Below are 25,228 nucleotides of genomic sequence, written 5' to 3'. Positions count from 1 at the left end.
CTCATAAGATAAATGATATAAGTGGCCTCTAATGTATGTTTTACTGTAATAAAATAATCTTGGGGTATTTAAATTATTAATTCTGTGTCACATGAGAGTGTTATAACATTTTTCATTATTCATGGAACAATAAAATTATTCAGGCTTTAGCATTATGCAGATCCAAATCTCAACCAAGCTCTGCCATTTAGTAACTGAATAATGCTTTTTTTTTTTTAAGTTTATTTACTTATTTTTAGAGAGAGAGGAAAGTGTGAGTCAGGGAGAGGCAGAGAGAGAGGGAGAGAGAAAGAATTCCAAGCAGGCTCCTCATTGTTGATGCAGCGCTCGTTGTGGGGCTTGAACCCATGAACAATGAGGTCATGACCTGAGCTGAAGTCACACGCTTAACTGACTGAGCCACCCAGATACCCTGTATAGTTAAGTAATTCTAATGTTTTGAGGCTCACCGTTCTCCTGTTAGAAAAAGGAATAACAAAAACTACCCATTTAATTTTCATGATAATTAAGCAAGATAATTCAGAACCACCATATTCCACAATTCAGTCATGATTTATATAATATAGAAGCAGTGCCCCCTTGGAATTGTGAAAGATAGTAGGCTTGAGTAACAGGTGCAAAGCCCTCACCACACAGTTACATATGATGTACATATTCAATATTTACATTACTTAATACCAGTGCAATAATAAAAACTGTGAGCTTGACATATTTTGTATATCCAATCTCTGTTTATTGAGCATAGCAACAATGTCTTTGGATAATGTCTGCTTTGGATTCTGCGTGCCTAGGGCAATACCTGGCCATAGAAATAACTCAGTATCAATATGTTGAATACTTGAATATCACATTAATCTTGTATGATTGGTAGATAAGGATACCTTGAAAAGTTTTATCCTACAGTAAGAATTCCCAATGAGCTAGTGCATAAGGACAGGTGATATCTGAGACACATGACTCAAGTTCCATAAGGCAAAATAAGCTGTTTTGAATTTTCATTGTGAGAATGTACATGTTAATGGTATACACAAAGCATTACTGAAACTTAAAGTAATTCTATTGTGTGTGTGGATGCGTGTGCACGTGCGTGTTCTGTTTTAAAAAGAGGGTAGGATGTTTGGCAAAACATACAAATGGGCCCTGACTTACAATGGTCTGACTTAGGATTTCTTTTTTTTACTTTACCATGGCGTGAAAACGATATACATTCATTAAAAACCATACTTTGAATTTTGAATTTGGATCTTTTTCTGGAATGGTGATACCTAATATGATCCTTTCTCATGATGCTGATCAGTGGCAGCAGCCACAGCTCCCAGTCAGGGGACAATCATGAGCATAAACAACCGACACACTTACAACCATTCTGTACTCATACAACCATCTGTTTTTCACCTTCAGTATAGGATTCAATAAGTTACATGAGGTATGCAACACTTTCCTCCTAGGCTTTGTATTAGATGATTTTGCCCAACTATAGGTTTATGTAAATGCTCTAAGCACATTTAAGGTCGGCTAGGCTAATCTATGATGTTCAGTGGGTTAGCTTTACTAAACTCATTTCTGATTTATGATATTTTAAACTTAATAAAATACAGATTTATTGGGACATAACCCCATTGTAAGGCAAAGAAGAACTGCATATAATGCTAGCATTAAGGCATAGATATAATTAAAGAAATCTCAGCAAACGTTCAAAAAAAAAAAAAAGAAAGAAAATCTAATTTGTGAAATGAATGATTTTGGCCTGTATTCTACTTTGTGGGGAAATTTACACCAGTGATATTGTGCAGAACCATCTATACCAGCTTTGCTGATCTCCTTATTTGCCGAGCATTCACTAAACACACTGTGCTCCCTTGTAAGCAGCCTCATCCGAAGATGGCATTCCTCCCTACAGATCCATTTCTGCATGAATCTTGACTTCTTAACTCACATTTTCTGCTTCTATTAACCTTTTAATATCAAGAAGAGACTGGCTTAAACAGATTTGCCATTAGCATTGTCAGAAACTCTTTGGGCGTGACAGGGAAACTGAGTTTCAGAGAAATGAAGTGGCTTCCCCAAATGTTAAATGGTGGCAGAGGTAGGTGAGACTACAGAACAGGTCTCTTTTTCATCCAGATTTGCCACATTGTGGCATCTCAGTGGTGAGTTAAACCCAACAGAAGGAATTGCTTGTCTTCAGCAGGAATATTCCTCCTCATTACCTAAATTACTTTTATTACAAAGAAAAGTGGGAAATTGATTGTGTTTCACCATATCTATGTGTCTACCAGAATATATGTCCAAAATAAAAATGGTAACTATCTCCAGCTGCTTTGGGGTTTATTTCTGAATCACAGGACTCTCACTTCTTCATTAAAGTTTAGGATTCTTGGAAGTTAGCTGTTAATTCACAAGCCCACAGAGAGGGAATAGCTGGGCCCCATGTGCTGGCTTTCTCCAAGTTGCACTAGTCAGTTTCAGTCACAGAAATGCAGAGTCAGAAAGTTGTAACAAATGTATCATATGTAAGATCTTAACAGGGATACTGATCATAGGATCTAAGGGAACCCGCTCTGTATTTTCTGCAACTTTTCTGTAAATTTAGAACTATTTGAAAATTTTAAGTTCATTTCAAAAAAACCTTTTGGTACTTTGAGATATTAGTGTAAAATCATTTTCTTTAGGAGTTTTCTAAGGAAGTGCTTCAGATAAATGTGAAGATGACTAGTAAAGAGGCTACGTAGGCAAATATTGTAAGTGTTCATTTCCAGGGTGCCTGGGTGGCCCAGTAGGTTAGGTGCCTGGCCTCAGTTTAGGTCATAATCTCACTGTCCGTTAGGCTCTGTGCTGACCGCTCAGAGCCTGGAGCCTGCTTCCGATTCTGTGTCTCCCTCTCTCTCCGCCCCTCCCCTGTTCATGCTCTGTCTCTCTCTGTCTCAAAAATAAATAAACGTTAAAAAAAAATTAAACAACTTAGGATTTAATATTTACATTTTCACGAAACGTGAAAAGCTAGAAAAAAATATCATCTGACTAAGAATTGGAAAATTGATTAGGAAACCAGGGTTACATTACTAAAAATTGCATATAATCCATCTCTTTAGTGCTTGAAATCTATCCATAATATCCCTGCTAAGGGCTCATCTGCCACTGCTTAATTGACCTCTAATGACAGGAAGGTTACAATCTCATGATGTATTTCCATCCATTTTTAGACTGCTCAGATTATTAGAAAGTCTTTCCTTATGCTGAACAGAAATCAGTGTCCTGGCAGCAAGCATTCACTGGAACCACTTCAACACCCAAGAAATCATGGTACATTTCTAATTATCATTCCTATACTACTCCCTTATCAAAATAAAGACACGTTTCAAATATTCTTTAATTTTTCTCTTCTCCAGGTTAATTAACTCCACCTCACTCAGTTTAATCAAACATCCATATTTGTAGTCATATTTGTAGGACATATTCAGCAGATATGATCATACATTCAGAATCATAATATAGTAAAGATAGTAAATGAAACCATTTTGTTTTTATAATTATTTCCAAGCACTTTAACATTCCTAATAAGATAGCATCTTGGTTATATATTCCTTTAGGCATTGGTTTATGGGGCCTCAGCTAGAAAATAGTTTTGGGCTAAGCATAATGAATTTTCTGTACTTTTGTAGTAAAGAAGGCATGTGATTATTTTCCCCATGCTGATAGAATAAACCATATTTTGTTTTTTCCAACTCTGAGTGGCTAGTCTCATGTTTTCTTCTAACAGGAAACTCTGATGAATCAATTCACTCCTTTATCTCAGAGAAGCCCACACATGAATATCACACTTAGACCTTTGTGGTGGACAGACTAATGTGTCCCCTCCCCTAAATGTCTATGTCCTAATTTCCAGAATCGTGTTTATGTCACATTATATGGCAAAAGGTGTTCTGAAGATATGATTAAAGTTAAGGATTTTGAGGCGAGATTATCCTGGATTATCCATGGAGGCCCAAACTAATAAAATGAGGCCTTGGAACAGAAGAGAAAGACAGAATGGGTTGGAGAGATATGGGAGAGGAGAAGACTAACTCTTCCACTGCTAGCTTTAAAGATGGGGGAAGTCATGAGCTAAGGAATGTGAATGGCCTCCAGATGCTGAGAATGAACTTCATCTGACAGAGAGCAAGGAAACAGGGATCTCAGCCCTACAACTTTAAGGAACTTAATTTTAATTAGCAAGGAAACAGACCCTCCTCTAGAGCCTCCAGGACAGATGAAATGCATTTCCTAACACCCTAGTTTTTGGCTGAGTGAGACCCGTGTCAGACTTCAATCATACAGAATTATAAGATACCCACTTGGTTATTTTAAGCCACTAAATATGTGCTAATTTGCTACCTCAGCAATGAAATGACTAATGCAGACTGGATCCCTGTAAATTAGTACCAATGCTCTGAAGGGGATAGAGTTCAATAAGTTATAGATTCTTTATAAGCCACAATTGCATTCTTAGACTCCACTGTTTTGTGCTACTCCATGCAAACCTATGTACTCTCACTCTTTCATGCTTCCTAAGGACAAATGGCACAACATCTCCTTAGGGAAAACAAGTTCAAACTTTAGGAATACTCTCGGTCATCAGATACTTTGCAGACTGGTTTTGTATATTATATTGCAAAGTAATTGTATTCTTAGTTCAGAAGAAAAAAAAGTAGATATACGTGTTTCAAAACTTAAGAACAATAATAACCTCTTTTGTTTTTTTCTCCATGTCTTTTCATTCCTTTCTTCTCTTTTTCTTTTTTTCCCCCCACACCCAACACCACATCATACAAGTTGTCAGATTTGGGGAGATAATGAATATCATTTTAATGAAAACCTATTAAACCGTGTATTTGTTTCCCGGAAAATGTATTTGTCTCCCAGAAAATGACTGACTTTTCTCATCTGCCTTAACAGTGAATAAGCTATTTCTGTAACCACAGCTACTAGTTTTGTAGAGTTGTGTGATCAGTGTTTAGAACTCATTTGAATATGTTTGCAAGAGAGGAAGAATAAAGTAGCCAACGGATAACAAAGGTCCTGAATGTGGTCTTTATTGCTAGTGCCTTAGGACAATTCCTGGCAGTTCATTAATTATTAAGAAAATTCAATTTCATAAATTCAATTTCTCAAGTTCATTAATTTTCAGGAGAAAAATGATGTTGCCTCTTTGGAGATTAGAGTCTGGTATTCTCAAAAATAAAGGAGGCTTGAGTACAAGAATACAGCAACCATTGATATTATTTACTCAGTATTTCTAGTTTTCCTTCCAGACATATGCCAGGATTGCAGTTTTCTCTCTTTGAGTTAAGTGAGGCCACATACATGGCTTTATTCAATAACACATCAGGAGAAAGGGCACATGTCACTTTTGGGTGGAGGATTTGAGAGTCGGTGTGCAATTTCCACATTCCTGTTTATATTCTTCAGCAACCATGAAAGTAGAAAAATGAAACTTCCCTCAGCCTTCAGCCACGAGCAAGAATGACATAGAACAGTGCAGACTACCATGGATATACAGTGTAAGTGAAAAAAATAATCCTTTGTTATCCTAGCCAGTTGTTTTTACCAAACCATTCTATTCAGATTTATAAAGAACTTGAAACCTAAAAGTAGGATGCTGCCACATCCAGACCTAAAATGTGTGAACTTTGTTTAAGAGATGTAAATAGGGGCGCCTGGGTGGCACAGTCGGTTAAGCTGAAGCGTGACTTCAGCCAGGTCACGATCTCGCGGTCCGTGAGTTCGAGCCCCGCGTCGGGCTCTGGGCTGATGGCTCAGAGCCTGGAGCCTGTTTCCAATTCTGTGTCTCCCTCTCTCTCTGCCCCTCCCCCGTTCATGCTCTGTCTCTCTCTATCCCAAAAATAAATAAACGTTGAAAAAAAAAATTAAAAAAAAAAAGAGATGTAAATAATGAGTAAAGTGTTATAGTAAGAAAATGGTAACCTGTCTTATGTAATGGCAAAGCGTTTGGTGAAGATGTCATCTCTTCTAATTTGGGAACCATTCCACAGAAATAATAAACTTATATCTCTAGGGCAAAATTAGAATGTACAATGTTAATTTTTTGTGTTGTCTGTGTTTGGCAAAGCGCTAGGAAAGAAAGAGATGAGCTCAGAAAATAATTAACCAGCATGTAATTAGTAATTAAATAGAATAAAGACAGTCCATGAATTCAGGGACTTGCAGAATGAAATATAAAACAATACTTTCAGAGGCAAAGTCCAGTAAAACTCAAACTGTAGTAATCAAAAGTGTGACCATCACACCCATTGTTAAAAGCCCTGAAGCAATTAAGGCGTCTCAGAGTAAGGATTCAGCTGTTATGTAATTCACTTCAATTAGACACATTTGCCAGAGAATAAGAGGCAGAGGGAGTGGTTCTCCCAATGAAACCTAAAAGAATCTCCCTAGGTGCCTATAAGTCAACCTAGAAAGACAAAGAATTGGAACCAGAAACTAAAGAAATACAGCAAAAACTAGGAAATACGACCTAAAAAAATACCACTAGAGTAGGCTAACAGCACATGGAATCTACCAGAGTCAAACAGATAGGGAGTCAACCAAGTTTTGGGGAAAAACGTTCTAAATGTTTAAAATTTTAACAAGATCCTTGGGCAGAAGGTAAGTTAAAAAAGCTGCTCATCTTTCCTAAGAGAGTGTATTCTCCACCCCCCCCCCCAAAAAAAGAGTCTCCCAAAAGGATAAACTAAAACAATAAGGACTGGGACTCCATAAACAGAGGACCCAACCCCTCCAAACCCTCCAATAGACCAGAATTACACCTTACTAGAAAACATACCTAATCCTCAGGAAGTGTTTATTCTCATCCATATTTGATTATTATCTATCAGCTTTAAGAGGAACACACAATTTTCCTTTTGGTTCACAGATATCCAGGCTAAGAAGTTCCATGCCAGACCCAATTAAGAAACTAGAGGGTCTCTTTCAGGGTCTGAGACTCTGAGCTGGACACGGCAACTGTATGCCTCCTCTGAGTGTGTCTTATAGGGGGAATAGATGTCCTGTGCATGGAAATAAGTCTGTATCAGGGTTCTTCAGAGAAATAAAATCAACAGGGTATGTAGTATGTATGTGTGTATGTATGTATTTGTGGTCCTATTGGACTATATACATTTTATCCTTCTCTGTGTTAACCTTGGTATTTTTATCTGTCTGAAGATTTCACTGCCTGATAGATGTTGGACTAATGCCTGTGGATATTATCTTTTACCTATTCAGAAATGATTTCTTTTAAATGAAGAATTTGCTCTGCTTGTGCATGGGTGTGTGTGAGTGTGTGTGTGTAGAGACAGAGAGGCGAGGGGGGGGGGGCGGAGAGAAAAGGGGAGAGAAGGTTGGAGATTCAAGAGTTGCAGTTCCAGTACAAACACAGAATGCAGTCAGAATTCCTTCCTGCTAAGGGGAAGTCAAGTATTTGTTCTGTTCAGACTTTGACTGGTTAGATGAGTCCCAACCACATTATGGAGGGTAAAAGGCTTTATTCAATGTACAAGGATTTAAATGTCAATCTCAACTGAAAATAACCTTCACAAAAACATCCAGAATAATATTTGATCATATATCTAGGTATTGTGGTCCAGTCCAGTTGGCACATAAAATTAACCATCACAGAGACATCTGGGTATTTGGTGACAAGAAGGAGGTGCTGTCCACAACTTTTCAGCTTTTTGTTTTTCTCCTGTGCACCATCTTTTCACCTCTTTCTCTGATGTGCTTTTCCTGATCTCCTCTTTCACTTATATGTATCTTTATAATTTCCCTGGGCCCACCCAATTGCACTCTCCCACCCTCAAGGCTCCATGAAGTTTCATGACACTCCAGAAATTAAATTACTTCCTTTGACCAGATGTGAGCAGATGCCATTTCTGGATGGAACTTTAACAAACCAAGACAAAATTCCCCAAACTCTTTGTTCCTTAGCCTTGGTAACCATAAATGGTCCAGGGAGTATCAACTACCTCACCGTGGATTCTGGAGAGAAAATGAGGAGCAGAGTCCTGTGTTAACCCATATTTGTGCCCAGTATGCACAAAAGGAATCCTCCCTGTTTTAAGCCACTTATAGCATTGGGTAATTTGTTTCATAGTATAATTTAGCCTATCTTGCAAAAAAAAATGTATAACAGGAGGAAAGTCAGGAAGAGATATTATATGACATATTTAGAGCACAGAGTTTCCATCTGGACAAAGTGATATTGAATCCTTCCCAGCTGTGTGACCATGTTAGAAATTATTCAGTCTCTCTGATAATTGGTTTTTATTATCTATACATTGGAGACACTTATGTATCTATTGAATTTCTACGATATGCCAGGCATTATTCTATTCATTGGAAGAATGAAGATGAATAAAATGGATGCTGAAAATTTACAAGTCTACTGACAACAAAATATAACACCACTAAATTCTTAGTCCACTACCTAAAACACTGTAGATAGTCAATACATGTTTCCGATTTCCTTTGGGCACTTACTTTAATGGAAAAGGATCCTAACCTTTACCTTTAACAGTACTCATACCACCTGCTAACAGGTGGTTAAAAAAAGAAAGTCATAGTCTAACTTTTTTTCCCTCTAATCAACATAAATGCCAAAACCAGTTAGACTAGAGTTTTGCTAAACTGCATGTTTGCTTTAGCATTCAGTACAACTGCCAAATTCATCACAAGTCTCCAGGGGGAGAGATTACTTTCCAGCAGGCAGTGATGCTTACTGGGGAAAACACCACCTTTGCTTCTTCCCTATGACCTCTATATTATACATTATGTTCTCTCCTCTTAGTTTGTCCTCTGTAAACGTGACCCAGATGAGAACAGAAATGGGTAACTAATAAAGGGACAAACAAAAATAGATAAGAAATGTATGAAAAATATTAATGCTTATTAATGATAAAGAGAAAGAAAAATAATAGAACAGCAATGTCATCTGCTATAGAATAAATGCTGGTGCTTCCATCCCCAAAATTCATATGTTGAAACCTAATCTCCATTGTAATAGTATTTGGAACTGGTTTTGTGTGTGTGGGGGGGTGCCTAATTAGGTCATGAGGGTGAAGCCCTCATGAGTGGGATTAGTGTCCTTAAAAGAGTAAGCCCCCAATGAGCTTCCTGGCACCGTAAGCCATGTAAGGACACAGAGAGAAGACAAATGTCTAAGGACCAGGAAGGGGTCCTCCACCAGACACTGAATCTGCTGGATCCTTGATCTTGGACTTCCCAGCCTCCAGAACTGAAAAATACATGTTTGTTGATAAAGCCATCCAACTCTGGCCTTTAGGCTAAATGGACTAAGACAGCATTCCTCAGATTATTTAATATTTAAAAAATACTGAATCATTCTCCTAAATTCCTGATAAAAACTTTCGAGATTTTAACAAGAATGTAAAATACTCACATTATGTGTGTTTGTTACTCCAATATTTTATTTGGAGGAACTGATTCTACTAAAATAGTAAACGATAGCACCCAAAGTTATGATCATGTTTATTCCAGCCCTGTTTGTAACAATATAAAGCTGGATACAAATGCCTGAGTGAACATGAATCAGTGATAACGGAGGTTTTGTTTAGCAAGGGATTATCCTGAGTATTAAGGAACTTAAAAGTCTTCTATATATACTCATTTTTTTTAAATCACTGTGCATTGCTAGTGTAGGAAATAAAATCAGTAAATAAAATGAGCAAGTTTGGATACAATTAAAACTTAGTTTATATCCACAATACATCAGGCACTGGCAACTAAAGAATATCATCGAAATCAGGCCCTTATCAGAGGTTTGAAAATGCGTATTTCTTGATAGCTGATCAAATTTGCATCACCAATAAAAAACACAGACTATTTTTTTTTTTTTTTTAGGTTGCCAGCAAAGGGATCTTGAGTACACAGAGAAATGCTAGGTTCTTTCAAGAGTATCAAGAATACAAAGTATATATGTCAATTCTGTACATGGTGAATTAGAAATGAATGGATCCCAGCCTTTTTCTCCTTGGAAATTCTCATTTGGTGGGTGATTTTTCCTAACATGTTATTAATGTCTCTTAATAGAGTAAAAAATAGATCCATAGCGGGGCACATGGGTGGTTCAGTAGGTTAAGTGTCTGACTTTGGCTCAGGTCATGATCTCACGGTTCCTGAGTTCGAGTCCCACATTGGGCTCTGAGCTGACAGCTCAGAGCATGGTTCCTGCTTTAGATTCTGTGTCTCCCCCTCTCTCTGCCCCTCCCCCACTCCCTCTCTCTCTCTGTCTCTCTCTCTCTTTTTCTCTCTCTCTCAAAAATAAACATTAAAACATTTTTAAAAGTGGATCAAGGGGCGCCTGGGTGGCGCAGTCGGTTAAGCGTCCGACTTCAGCCAGGTCACGATCTCCCGGTCCATGAGTTCGAGCCCCGCGTCGGGCTCTGGGCTGATGGCTCAGAGCCTGGAGCCTGTTTCCGATTCTGTGTCTCCCTCTCTCTCTGCCCCTCGCCCGTTCATGCTCTGTCTCTCTCTGTCCCAAAAATAAATAAACGTTGAAAAAAAAAAAAAGTGGATCAAAAGAAAAGGGCATATTAATTAAAATGTAACTTCTATTATAACTAACTGATGCTTTTGCCTGCAGCGGGCAGTACTCAGAGGCATCCTTTGGACACATTATAGTGCTCTCTGGTGTTCCACACACAACTTGATTTCTCCCAAGTTTCTGGGAGGAGAGGTATGTGTGTTAGACCGGTAGGTACTCAGTTTTTGTTGTTGTTAAGAAAAAGATGTTCTCTCCAAGAGAGGGAAATCTTTTCATTTCTTTTTAATACTGCTCCCTAAGGAATCAAGGTAAACACTTTTTTTTCTTTATAAGTAGACCTAAAACATACATGACTTCAAACATTTAAAAGTTTGAGAGAAAAATGCAGTAAGAAAATTTTGTAAACCCTGTAACTCAAGCAGTGAAATTAACCATTTTCCCTTTTTACTTCACTATCTAAATTTTATGGGGTTTCTGTAGCAATTTTTATGGTTTAAAATAAGAATGACTTACTTTCTAAAATAGACGGCACGTGATGAGGTATACTCTATCAGCATTCACTGCCACGTCTGACCTCACACACACACATACACACACTCACTCACACACACACACTCACACTCACTCACCAATGTCTTGTAATCTCAGAAATTAAAATATTAATATATCACAAACTTCTTGCTATCTAATGTAGCAAAAAAAAAACATGTGGAAAAGTAAACTATTTTACACTATTATAAGATGTATTGCAGTTTTAAAACTGGAAATTTTTGAAAACAAGATGTATATCTTAAAACGTGGGGAACTTGCTAATTCACAATACGGAAGTAGGTGCATATCAGAGAATTCCATTATCATGGAAGCAGTCTTTCTTTTTATAAATGCACTAAGTATCTGTTTCATTAAATAAAAGCTCTTAATGAACACTTAATCTGTGATAAGTTTCTTAAAGATATCTAAAATTATTATAAAACTGTATAGAAATTCAGATAATGCAAGTATTGTTAGTACACTAAGATTAAAACTATATAAAAAATTTATGTAAATGTACAAGTTATAATATTCCTAGTTTAGAGTTATGAACTTTTTTTCTCTCAATTTCTCAGACTCTCCATAACAGATCTATAATCTCTTTTATAATTTCAAAGCAGAACTAAATTTCAAACACTCAAATGCTGTGGAAATATTTTGGTGGGTGATTATATACAGTACTAAGTTTCATATCAAGAACTGCCTCTCTCCTATAAGACGAATATTAAAAAATGTTCAGAGGGTAATTTGTGTATTTGAATAAAAGGGCCTATTTCTCATCTGAGTTCTTCTCAGCTGCAAAAGATCCAATTCTGTTGCTTTGAGACATCTCCTCTTTAAAAACACAAAAAGTAAGGGGCGCCTGGGCAGCTCAGTAGGTTAAGCATCCAAGGTGGGCTCAGGTCATGATCTCCCAGTCCACGAGTTCCAACCCCGCAAGGGGCTCTGTGCTGACAGCTCACAGCCTGCAGCCTGCTTCAGATTCTGTGCCTCCCTCTCTCTCTGCCCCTCCCCCGATCACGCTCTCTGTCTCTCAAAAAATAAACATTAAAAATTTTTTAAATACAAAAAACTAAAAAGCCAATGATTAAAAAAAAAAGAAAATCTCTGACTTGTTGATTGCCAACAACTCGAAGATAGCTAAGACTTTTGTTTTTCTTTTTTTTTTTTTTTTTAATTTTTTTTTTCAACGTTTATTTTATTTTTGGGACAGAGAGAGACAGAGCATGAATGGGGGAGGGACAGAGAGAGAGGGAGACACAGAATCGGAAATAGGCTCCAGGCTCCGAGCCATCAGCCCAGAGCCTGACGCGGGGCTCGAACTCACGGACCGCGAGATCGTGACCTGGCTGAAGTCGGACGCTTAACCGACTGCGCCACCCAGGCGCCCCTGTTTTTCTTTTTAAATAGGGGCACCCACACCAAACTGATGGCTTTATCAAGGTCTAAAAGAGCTCAACTAGTGGCTGTATCAGTCAATTACCTTCCAACACCTTCTAAAAGGAAAAATGAAATGGGTGAAAGTTTGACTTGTAACCCTGATAAATTCGGTCGAAATTCAATGCTTATCCATCTGTGGGGGACGGGGGGAAAGTACACAGGAAATGGTACCATCGTCTAATAATCAGTTCACAATGTGTTTCAGGAGTCAATCCAAATGTATAGAATGAAATGACGAACATTGCTAATACAGTATTTTCCCAAGACTTCTTTTTGTATGAACATGTAGTTCATGCCTATTAGCTAAATATTTATGCTTACTTTGTTGCTCCCTACTATTATAATTTTGCATAGTCGATATGACAGTAATTAATCTCAAAAGACAGACATTATATCAGAGCCCTGGTAGGAAATATCTGGCACGTTCAGATTAAGATGATTTGTGGAGAATATATTTTAAAGTTTTTTGTTTTAATGTTAATTTATTTTTGAGAGAGAGAGAGAGAGAGAGAGAGTAGGGGAAGGGCAGAGAGAGGAGACACAGAATCCGAAGCAGGCTCCAGGCTCTGAGCTGTCAGCACAGAGCCTGATGCAGGGCTTGAACCATGAACTACAAGATCATGACATGAGCCAAAGTAGGGCGTTCAACTGACTGAGCCACCGAGGTGCCCCTGTGGAGAATATATTTTAAAGGTGGCTATTTACAAAGAGGTAATCAGAGTGTAGAGGAACTGGGGTGCAGGGCTCTGAGGCAGTAAGACAAATTGACCTACTAATACCACTAGGTCAGAAGGGAGTAGGTTGGGAGAGACGTTCATGTAGACAGTGTCCACATGTTTCACCCATAGAAGATCTATGGTTGAAGGATCCAGCTATCTTAGATAAACATGCAGAAAGGGAGTGAATCCCCTAATCTCACTTTTCCTTTTTTTTTCTTTTTAGAGAGAGAGAGAGAAAGAGACAGACCATGGAAGTGAGCATGAGGAGGGAAGAGGCAGAGGAAGAGAGAAAGAGAAACTTAAGCAGGCTCCACATTTGATTTCACCATCATGAGATTATGACCTAAGCCCAAATCAAGAGTTGGACGCTTAACTGACTGAGCCACCAGGTACTCCTTACTTTTCCTTTTTATTATCTCTTGTTGGTGCTCTCCTTCGGCCAAAGGAGCTACAATCCATTGATCTAGCTTTTATAGGTCAGCCTCCAGAGCAGAGGGCAGCATTAAATGAGCAAAGAATACTCAAGTGAACAACTAAATGGATGCCGGGGAATAAATGGAGGTCATTCTTTGTTAGTTTCTGTGATGTATCCTATACATACAGGGTTGCAGGGATTAGCCCAGCACATATGCCAAAGAGTTACAGAAGAGGCATAGACCTTACAGCCATTCATGTCCCAGAATTAGAAACTGAGACACCTCCCAAATTAAGTGATTATCAATAAGTCTTTATGGACTTCCTTTAATTGTGAAAGATTTTAGATTTTTAAACTGTTATTTCCTTGGGAATTATGTAGATTTTGCAGACACTCCTATGAAAAACAGTGATCATATGAGTGAGCACCACACAAGCAATAGAAATCAAATTTTAATTGCACATACGCCACATTCAAGACTTTTTGCTGGGGGAAAGACAAATTAAATCCACCATACTTTTCTTAAATAACTTTTTCTCTTCGTATAAAGTTACAACTAATGAGAAAACAGAAAAGTTAATTAAACAATAAATTATTTAGCCCACAAGCTAGCAAACAATCACGTTGGTTTTGCCTGATGCCTTTCCACAGACTGTAAGGTCTCCTAAGGCCTGAGCAAGGTGTATGGCGGAGAAAGCTTAATCCATCCATTTCACTGCATACAGTTTATAGGTAAAACTGGGAATAGTATTCCAAAAGGGAGTCTTGGAAGATTAGACCTGGGACAAATATACTCAACTCAGGCTGCTAAGCCACTTAAGTTAGAGGAAGAAGAGAAGTAAACAGGGAAAACCACGAGAACCTATTTTGGAAAGGCAAACATGAAAACACAGAGAAGGTGAGCGTGGAGTAATTCCTAAGCCTTTGCTCAGATGCCTCACACAGTTTCTTAAGGATTTTCTATGTTCTCCTGTGGGCATTTACTGGGTGAATTCAAAAGACCCAGAAAAAGATTTTATTTTCTTAGAAATAATGTGATCAATGGCTATTCTTTTATCAAGTGGTCACAACCATACTTTTCATGTGTATATGTGTGTGCAGATGTGTGCATACCATACATATGGATAATTTCAATTATTTAAATACAGGGATCATCAATACAAAGCACATATATGATTCATTCTGCATGTTTTTAAAAAATTTTTATTTTAATGATTTGAAATGGTTTTTAAAAGGCTATCCGATTTCATGCTTTTATTATTTCAGGGTCAAAGTATTTTATTAAATGTAATACTAAATGTGAACAGAACAATGTTAAAGGATTGTTTAGGGGTTAAAGTGTTAATTCAACTCATTAATAATTAATGACTGGCAAGCCTTTTGTTAGGAGACCCAGGGGCCAAACAAATAACCAAATTATTTGTCCTGACCTCCTGAGACTCTGATGAAGTGATGAGGCATAGACAGTTAACAGTCACTAAGATAGATTTTGATATGGTGTATAAGAGAAGTATTTGCATGTGACCAGGGATTGAATGACAAAGAAGGGGACTATTATGGTGAGGGTAATTTAAGCAGTGCTTAGGAGCACAATTTTTAAGTTTTTTGTTTTGTTTTTTGAGAGAGAGAGAGAGAGAGAAAGAGAGAGAGAGAGAGAGAGAGAGAAGACTGAAACCGAAGCAGTCTCCACACAGTCAGTGCAGAGCCCAATGCGGGGTTGGAACTCATGAGCCATGAGATCATGACCTGAGCCAAGATCAAGAGTTGGAGGCTTAACTGACTGAGCCACCCAGGGCCACCCCCCACCCCGAAAGCAAAATTTTAACACTCAGGTCCAGTGTAGGAAGTGAAACGGTAGCTAAAATTAATTCACTTAATTCTTGAGTTCTGACCATTTTAGATATTGTGCGAGATACTAGAAATATGCTGCACAACACAGTAAAAGCAGCCCCTTCTCTTGTGGAATTTACCACAGATGGGCAAAGAACAGCCATTGTTTACAGAAGTTTGAATGGATAAAAGGAGCTAGATTAGAGGGAAAAACTGAGAACAGTGAGATGGAAGAGGTTTGTTTGATTTGGTTTTAGATGGTTGAATCTTTTCATGATAAGGGAAACATAAGCATGGTTGGTTTTTGTCTGTGTGGAAGGAACCAGGAAAATGGAGAGATGCAAATCTGGGAGGAATAGCTGATTTAATAATGTTGATAACACAGGTAAAGCATTAGGATTAAAATCTAATGTAGGAGGTTACATTGGGAAACAAGAAATACGGTAAGGATAGAAACAGATATTTTAAGGTACAGTGAAGAAAAACTTAGTGATGTTCACATTGGATAGCTTTATCTTTACGAGAAAGCAAGAGGCTTTTTTATGTGAAACTGAGCAAGTCTAGGAAAGATATGAGTTTCAGAAGAACAGATATTTTGAACAATTATGGAAGTGTGGGAACACGTGAAGTGGTCAAATCCTACTCAGGACCAGGCTGGGTCAGGCAGCATGGAAATGTTGAGTATCTAGGATGTTGCTGCAAACAGGCACGATCCCTGCCTGCATGGGGCATTAGATCTAATACATAAAATACATAAAATATTCAAATAAAATACATAAAATGAATACATAAAATATTCAAATAACTACACAAATAAATATCACCCTGGCAACTGTCAAAGTATGTGTAACATGGGATAAGATTGGGAGAGAACAGAAAGATAAGAGAGAACCCCCAGTACAATTGGCTGACTTCAGGTTCAGGGAGGGGAACAAAACAAAAAAACAAACTAATCATGGTGTCGGGGGACCACACTGACAGAAAGATAAAAGAAGGGCAAATAGGGGGTTGAGTAGGAGTCTGAGAGCAGAGTAGGTGGAAATACATTACAGCTGCGGTCAAAAAGCAGGCTTTCAAAGATTTACTGGCAGCAGAGCAGATATGAGAGACAAAGTGATTCCAGACAAAAATTCAATGTGTGTGCTTTGAAGAGAAATCAAGTCCAGTCACAGGTGCACACACAAACCCCACCGTCCCCAGGGAGAGCTCACCCATCCCAAGGATCCAGCAGTTATCCACATTCAGTCACAATCGACTCCAAGCCACTTTAAGTCACAAGATAATTTTTCTTTCTCACTTTTTAAAAGCTGTTAATGTTGTACTCACATTCATTCAGTGTGTCAGATGTTCCAGTTTATTTGGTCCCACTCTTTCTGTGTGATCTTGCAGCCTTGCAATACGGAGAACCATTTCTAGGAAAGAGATAAAATTAAAACACAACATTACACTTAAGTTAGAAAATAGCCCAAGCAACATTATTTGAATTAAAATCTACCTAATAGAATAACTTACAGGGAAGAATTTATATTTCTATGTATTTTCCAAGAAGGTATTAATGTTACAACATATTGGACTTGAGGTTTGTAAGAATAAATAAAAGGACCCTCATTTACAGTCTTTTTATTTTTAATGTTTGTTTATTTTTGAGAGAGAGAGAGAGAGCGCGCGCGCGCGCGCGCGCACGCAAGCGGGGGAGGGGCAGAGAGAGAAGGGGACACAGAATCCAAAGCAGGTTCCAGACTCAGAGCTGTCAGCACAGATCCCAATGTGGGGCTCAAAACCATAAACCGTGAGATCATGACCTGAGCCAAAGTCAGATGCTTATCCAACTGAGCCACCCAGGCACCACAAAAGGACCCTCATTTAACATGGAGATGGGAAGTCCTGGTGGGGAGCTCTCTAGTGTGTGCCACTCCCTGTGCCCTGCATAATCAGCAAAAAAATAGGAGGATGAAAGTTATTTTGAGAAGAGAGGAAATTTTTCACATGGGAATTTTATCTCCTGCTTTTAAGAAAAAGAAGAAAGTTCTCTTCCCCCCTCAGCAACAACATACTAAACCACTACCTGCAGCCAATGAGAACCCACTACAAGTTCAAACTTCTTCCTCTCTAATGAACTTTTGTTCCAAACAATCCTTCCCATCCTCCTAAAGGCTAATTAAAGCTGATAGTCCCATTGTCTCTCCAGACTTGTCTGTAGTTCACCATAATTTGCTTGTCCTGAATCGCAATTTCTCTGCTAGTCCTGAATAATCTCATCTTGCTAGTAAAATAACTATTTTATTTTTTAGGTTGACAGACTTTTGGTAGACTATAAAAGGCTTTTTTGAAAAATGATAGTAATCAGGGGCACCTGGATGTCTCAGTCGGATAAGCAACCAACTCTCAATTTCAGCTCAGGTTGGCTCAGGTCATGATCTCACAGTATTCGAGATAGAGCTCTGCATAGGATTTCACACTGTCAGGGCAAAGCCTGCATGGGATTCTCTCTCTCCCTCTCTCTCTGCCCCACGCTGGTCATTCTCTTTCTCTCTCCCTCTCTCTCTTTCTCTCTCAAAATAAACAAATACACTTAAAAACATAAAATAAAAAATTATAGTAATAATAATATTTAGTTTTGGATAAATATCTCCCTTTATCAAACTTTTCTTTCTACTGAACTGTTGAGTAAGATTTTCCATAAAGGCAAAAAAGTATATCTACCTATTCATTCCCTTCATTCTTTGGACCCTCTATTTTAGTCAAATGAATTTATTACTCATTCCTGAACATGCTCTGCCTTTTCATGCCCTTGTGGCATTGCTTACGCAATCTTATCTGCCTGGAATGTCATTATTATTTGTCCATTCCTATTTCCTATTTCCTACCCAAAGAAATAACAGTCATTCTTTAATACCCAGCTCAAATATGACCTTTTCCCCCTGAAACTGCCTATCAAATTTAATCTCTGTCTTATCTATATTCCCACAGAGTGTTTCTTGTCATCTATTATGAGACTTACAACCAGTGTTTGTAATTCTCTCTTCCTGCCTTTAAAGCTCAGAGGCAGGAAGAATGTTTTATCTGTGGAAATTGTTTGGTTGTTTGGTTGGTTTCCCCTTAATCACCATCTGCCCTGCGCACATAATGGACACTCAAATATAATGGATAATTGCTTCTTACTTTATTGTGGTGTAAATCAGACATTTTAGTAATGCTACAGTCAGGACTTTACACCATCTCCATCTGATATTTCTTTTCAATTAAAATACTGTTTGCACTTGGCTTCCAGAATATCATTCTCTCCAGTCTTCCTTCCCTAATTGGTCATTTTCTTAGTCTACGTTGAGGGTTTCTCCTTATTTTTCCAGCCTTGTAATAATATAGTACACCATGGCTTACATCTTGAACATCCCTTATTTTCTATTAGACTCCCTCCCTTCAAGTTCTATTCCAAGCTTATGATTTTAAATATCATCCTTACACCCAGGATTGCCAAATGTCTATTTTAGTCTATACTTCTGCATGAGAGCCATACTTAAATCAACTGTTTACTTGATAGACCCACTTAGAGTGCTCATAGGTGATTTAAAATTAGCATATCTAAAACTAAACTTCAATTTTCTCCTCCTAATTTTTTTTCCCTCAGGTAAGGGCACCTCCATCCTACCTTTATTTCCCCCCACAAGCCTACACATTTGGATTCACCTTGCCGCCACTCTTTCCCTCATACCTCATATCAAGTATGTTAACAGATCTCATCGGTGCTAAGTTCAAAAGATATCCCAAATGTGTCTGAAATAGGACTACTTTTCCCCATCCACACTTCTAAAACAGTGGTCTAAGCCACTATGTGTTGTTTTAAGTTTTTTGCAATGGAGTCTTCTTATTTTATTCTATCCCTTCCTTTTGTCTACTCTCAAAATAGCAGCCAGGATGATTCTATTAAAAGATAAATCGGATTAAGCCTCTTCTCTTCTCAAAGTCTTCCAGTAGCTTCCATCTTATTCTAATAAAAGCCAAAAACAATAAAAGGGTTAGCAAAATCCTACATGCTCTGGTCCTATGTTAGCTCTCAGATGTCTCGTTCACTGTGCTCACAACACAGTGGTCTCCTGGCTTTCCTCAAAAATTCCAGGTACGTTTCATCCTCTGGGCTTTGCTTCTGCTGTTCCCTCTTCAAGTAATATTCTTTCTGCTGGTCCAGCTGTACCTCTTACAAACCTCCACTGGGAGTCCTTCAATTTCTTTTTTTTTCAGTGAAGCTTCTCTGTTTGTCCTACTTAAAGGAAGGACCCCCTGCATCTGGTACTGCCTATCCCTGTTCTTACCTTAATTTTTCTTTACTTATTCCATCTAGTCAACTATGTCTTTCACATATAGATTTTTAAAAATCATTCTTCTTTTTCCATTAAAAGCATGTAAACTCCCCGAAGGCAAGAATTTTCATTGATTTTATGTACTGCTATGCTTCTAGTGCCTTGAATTAGGGCTGGTACATGGTCAGGGCTTAACTGTGTTTGTTAAAGGGTTTATTCTTTTGACATAAGAAAACCTAAGGTCCAGTTTCTATTTCACCATGTTTTGGTTGTGTAACTTCATCAGTCCCAGATCTTCAGCAATACAACTAACGTAAGCACATCAACTCAGTCACTTGCCCAAGGGAGCTGAGTAAATAAAATGAAACAATCAGTAAAAAATGTAATCTGAGTATCAAAAGGCACTAAATAGGACATTACAACCTGAATATGCAAAATAGTGGAGTCTTACTTCAATCCTGATATCAATTGTATATTACATTCCAATTGACACAAACATGTTTTTCCGTGATTTTTCAGAGATCTGATATAGTTCATAAAGTTAATTTATGGTGAACTCAGTACCGACGTTGGGTTTTTGGATCTTAAAATAGGCCATTTTCTACCATAATAACTATTATTAACATCTAAAAATAAGCAATTTATATTTGCCTGATTTATAGAGCTGGGAAAATATGTCATATTCTAATAATAAAATTAATAATGATATCAATAATATCTGACAGTTTGGAGCACTTGTTATATATAGATCAGATACTGCTCTAAGTGATTATCTGTATTAATTCATCTAATTCTCAAATAATCCATGAGTTTGCTACGATAATTATCCCCATTAAAAATGGGAAAACAGGCAGAGAGAGATTAAGTAATTTATACAACAATACAGCTGGTAAGTTATGAAACAGGTGCCAGCCTAGTCAGTTCTGTGACACAGAGGACTGATTTTTTTTTTAATTGTAGTTGACACATGATGTTACATTAGTTTCAGGTGTTCGACACAGTGATTTGACAATTCTGTACATTATCCTATGCTCACCACAAGTGTAGCTGCCATCTGTCACCCTACAACATTGACTATCTTCCCTATGCTGTACCTTTCATCCCTATGATTTATTCCATAACTAAAGCCTGTACCTCCCAGTCTCCTTCACCCATTTTGCCCACCCACCCACTCTCCTCCCTCCCCTCTGGCAACCACCAGTTTGTCCTCTGTGTCTATCGGTCTGTTTCTGCTTTTTTTGCTTGTTTAGAAAAAAAAATATTAATTAAAAATTACTTTCCCAGTTTTATTGAGATATAATTAACATATAACATTATGTAAGTTTATATATATTGCCACAATATGCCTAATTATCTCAAAAAAGTTTAGTTAACATCCACCACCTCATGTTGTTACAATTTTTTCCCTGTGATGAGTAACTTTAAAATTTACTCTTTTAGCAACTTTCTAACACACACTTCAATATTGTTAACTATTAGGGCAACTGAGGGGCTCAGTCGGTTAAGCATCTGACTTTGGCTCAGGTCATGATCTCACAGCTTATGAGAGTTGGAGCCCGGCGTTGGGCTCTGTGCTGATACCTCAGAGCCTGGAGCCTACTTTGGATTCTGTGTCTCTCTCTTTCTTTGCCCTCCCATTTTCTCTCTCCCTTTCTCCCTCTCTCCCTCTCTCCCTCTCCCTCTCCTTCCCCCTCTCCTTCTCTCTCTCTCTCTCTCTCAAAAATGAATAAACATTAAAAAAATTTAAAAATATATTGTTAACTACTGTCATCATTTTGCCATCCCAGTAATATAACATCTGGAGTCAATAGCGCAGAGTTCCCCAAAGCCAGTCACTTTTACACTTGAGAAAGTTTAGTGAGTATCTGGAAGCCTAATCAGGAGTTTAAAAACAGAGTCACTGATACTATAGTAACATTCTTTAAGACCTGGTTATTTGATGGTATTTATCTGAGAAGCATTCTCAAGAGTGATTCACTCTTCTTTGTAATTGCTTCTCTCAACTGATTTGTTGTAATATTGGAGTAATAGCAGAATTCACTGTATGATTCACCAATAGCCAATAAAATAGTTATGACAAATGCCAGTCTCCTTGACACTGCATGAGTCACTTCAAAGAATCACTTGAGAATGTTCTCTCAGTACTGATCATGCACTGGTAGAAAGGGAAGAAGATGAATGCCAAGGCCTGGGTCCTCCTCTAGTTCTGACAGTTGGCTTCTTTCTGATAAACAGCTATTCTGGCAAGGGAAAACAAAACGAACAAACAAAACAAAACACAACAAAAGCAAACTTAATCTCTTCTGACCTCTATTCATTTGGATGAGAACACTACAATGATTCTGAACTGTCACAGGAAGAAGTTCCAAGAGAAGGGTGAGGTAATCCTATAGATAATTCACTATACTTGACAACAAACTAAGGGACAATCTCTGAATACACCTGTCCCAAAACAAGGATGTATTTTGTATAATCATCATCATTACAATCAAATCACAGCTGTAGGTACCATATGATGAACAAATACAATATGCTCAATATTAGGGTAAGTTCATTACACGGTTGATTTTCATTCTGTGTTGTATAAGATTGGTTTAAAATTGCCAATGGTTAGTTTGAGGCAGGTAAACATGGCATTCTCAAAAATATAATCTAAGTAAAATAGACTCAAGGAAACTGAGGTACAAAGGAGTTAACTGCTCCTTCAGTTTTTGTATCTTTACACTTGTGTGGAAAGAAATATTTACTTGTATGAATTCCAAGCATTTCTCCAACTAGAAAATGATACAATATAACGACTGTGTCTTACAAATGCATGTTTTAAGACACGATCTGGAACTGATGAAATTCTATAACTCTACTGAAGGTGAGTGGGTATGTGGCCACATAGGGTTGGGGCAAATGGAAAGAATATCATCCAAATAGTAAAATATTGAACATTAATGTTTTCAAAAAGTGTCTATGATATGAATTTTGAAAGTGAGATTTAATTGAACAACAACAACAAAAAAAAGATGGCATTATGACAATTCTGAAATCCAAAGAGATGCCATGGTTTTGGTGCTTACATAAATGTAGCCAAAATTATCTTCTCAATGCTTGTTACAAATGGCTCTAAAAAACCACTTTCAAATTGTTATATCTTCTCTGCACAACAGTAAATTCTAGCACTTATGTCAGTTAATAATTCTTAAATATCCCATTTTTCCTGAGAAATCATCTTACTATATGTAAGGAATGAATGCCCTACAAAATGAAAAAAAAAATCCATTATTTATTCATTCACTCATCCCATTCATTCAACACACATTAACAGTGCTCACTGTTTTAGGCACTATTATTAAGAGCTGAGGGTTGGGGCGCCTGGGTGGCTCAGTCGGTTAAGCGGCCGACTTCGGCTCAGGTCACGATCTCACACTCCGTGAGTTCGAGCCCCGCGTCGGGCTCTGTGCTGACAGCTCAGAGCCTGGAGCCTGTTTCGGATTCTGTGTCTCCCTCTCTCTGACCCTCCCCCATTCACGCTCTGTCTCTCTCTGTCTCAAAAATAAATAAACATTAAAAAAAAAAAAATTAAAAAAAAAAAAGAGCTGAGGGTTTACCAGAAAATAAGAAGCTAGTTTGTAGCAAGCACTAGACCTGTAACAGTCCAGAGTTGAAAGTTACCTCTATGAAAATGGAAAGAGCTTGAGAAAAAATCGGAGACAAATTTCCTCCCCTAGACCTCACTGAAAATGCACTAGAGGTTGCAGAGACTTCTTTCCATGGCAGTTTTTGAGCAAATGTTTCCAGAAAAAAATGTGTTGCAGAAAATAATTTAGAACTAGTTTTCCAACTCTGCTTCCTTCACTCAATCACCTAGTCATCAGAACATCTGCTCCAACAAGAAAAAAAAATGTCATGAAGGCTGGAGCTTGTTTAGTTCACCACTGTATTCCCAGCACCAAGAACAAAGCCTGCACTGTGTCCATGAGGATCCAATCAGTTTAGTTCACACCAAGTGCTAGATTACTCTGTTACAGACATGAGTCCTATTTGGTTCTACCTCTCAAGGACATTATTCCAGGTGGTTAATTACAGGCATTTATAAAGCACAGACTATGCATCAGATACATAATTCATCCTATTATTTTAATCTTACATTGCCATGGCTCCATCACTTTGTCCTTTTCATCAATGTGCCTTAGTTTCCTCATCTATAAAACTGATAATAGTACTTAACTATTGAAGCTGTGAGTATAAGTACTTATAAAGTACATAGACTCATAGTGTGCACCATATAAGTACATACTAATATACTATTATTTAAAGCTCATGATAACACTTTGAAATAGATTTTATTATCTGCATTATACAGAGGAGCAAACGAGTGCAGGATGGCTAAACGGTTCGACCAAAGGCCCACAGTTCACTTGTTGTTGCACAGTTCATTTGAGTTTAGAAGAGTTTCTCTAATCTTCCCTGTCTGTCCATACCATTGCCTACTTTCTTGGATCAGACCCAAATGCCTTCCTACTTAGACTTGTCAACAACTAGTTTTCAGGTATCACTTTCTCTGGCTTTTTTTTTTAAGTTTATTTATTTTGAGAGAGAGCAAGAGCAGGAGCACGGAAGGGGCTGACAGAGAGGGAGAGAAAGAACCCCGAGGAGGCTCCACACTATCAGTACAGAGCCCGATGTGGGGCTCAATTCCCCAAACAGTAAGATCGTGACCTGAGCTGAAATCAAGAGTTTGACGCTTAAACCAACTGAACCACCCAGGTGCCCCCCTTTTTTCTAGTTTTATCTAACACCCTTTACATCTTTCACACAATCGACTTTCCACGTATTACTTAAGCACATATCTAATTGTATTATTTTCCTCTGCACTGAAACCCAAGGGACTCTGTATTGGTTCTAGAATAAACTTCAAGGCTTTTAGAAGAGCTTGCATGCTCTTAATATTTTAAAATATTCAATAGATTGATGTTCAATCCTTATAGTCAAAGCAGTAAACAACTCAGATTAGATAATCCAAAAAAATCAGGCAGATCTGTGTTCAAAGCATTGATAATCTAGTTCTTGGTTGTGTGGTAGCCTTCCAAGTTATTTTACTTCTTAGATCCTTAGTATATTATTTGAAAAATGGGGATAGTAACATTTAACACATACTTGTTGGTGCATATAAGATAAACTTAGTAAATGATGTTTATTATTATCATCCCTGGTACAAGAGCAGCACAAACCATATTTAAGAGATCACACATGAAAAAAAAAAAATTCAAACAGATCCCAAGTGTGAAAAATGGAGTGACATAAATAGTAGAATTGGCTAGTATCAAGCAATGACATAGTATTTCAGAGTTAGATTGCCAATGTAATTTTATGTGAAAAGAAAATTCAACTATAAATAGACTATTTTTATATATATATAATATATTATATATTATATATTATATATTATATATTATATATTATATAT

General features: G+C 37.7%; 1 protein-coding gene across 4 annotated transcripts in view; it reads right to left on the bottom strand.

Moving 5' to 3' along the window:
• Nucleotides 1-25,228, bottom strand: part of LRRC4C (leucine rich repeat containing 4C) — a 1,211,302-nt gene that overhangs the window by 693,025 nt on the left and 493,049 nt on the right. For all 4 annotated transcript variants that reach the window (XM_040495407.1, XM_040495403.1, XM_040495404.1 and 1 more), the window contains one exon: nt 16,799-16,884. The gene's annotated coding sequence lies outside the window, so the exon portion shown is untranslated. The remainder of the gene's footprint in view (nt 1-16,798; nt 16,885-25,228) is intronic.

This window comes from Herpailurus yagouaroundi, unplaced genomic scaffold (genome assembly GCF_014898765.1).
Source record: "Herpailurus yagouaroundi ecotype Mexico unplaced genomic scaffold, PumYag 187, whole genome shotgun sequence".
Lineage (NCBI taxonomy): Eukaryota > Metazoa > Chordata > Mammalia > Carnivora > Felidae > Herpailurus > Herpailurus yagouaroundi.
The sequence above is the reverse complement of the archived record's forward strand: the minus strand, read 5'-3'. Positions and strand labels throughout refer to the sequence as shown.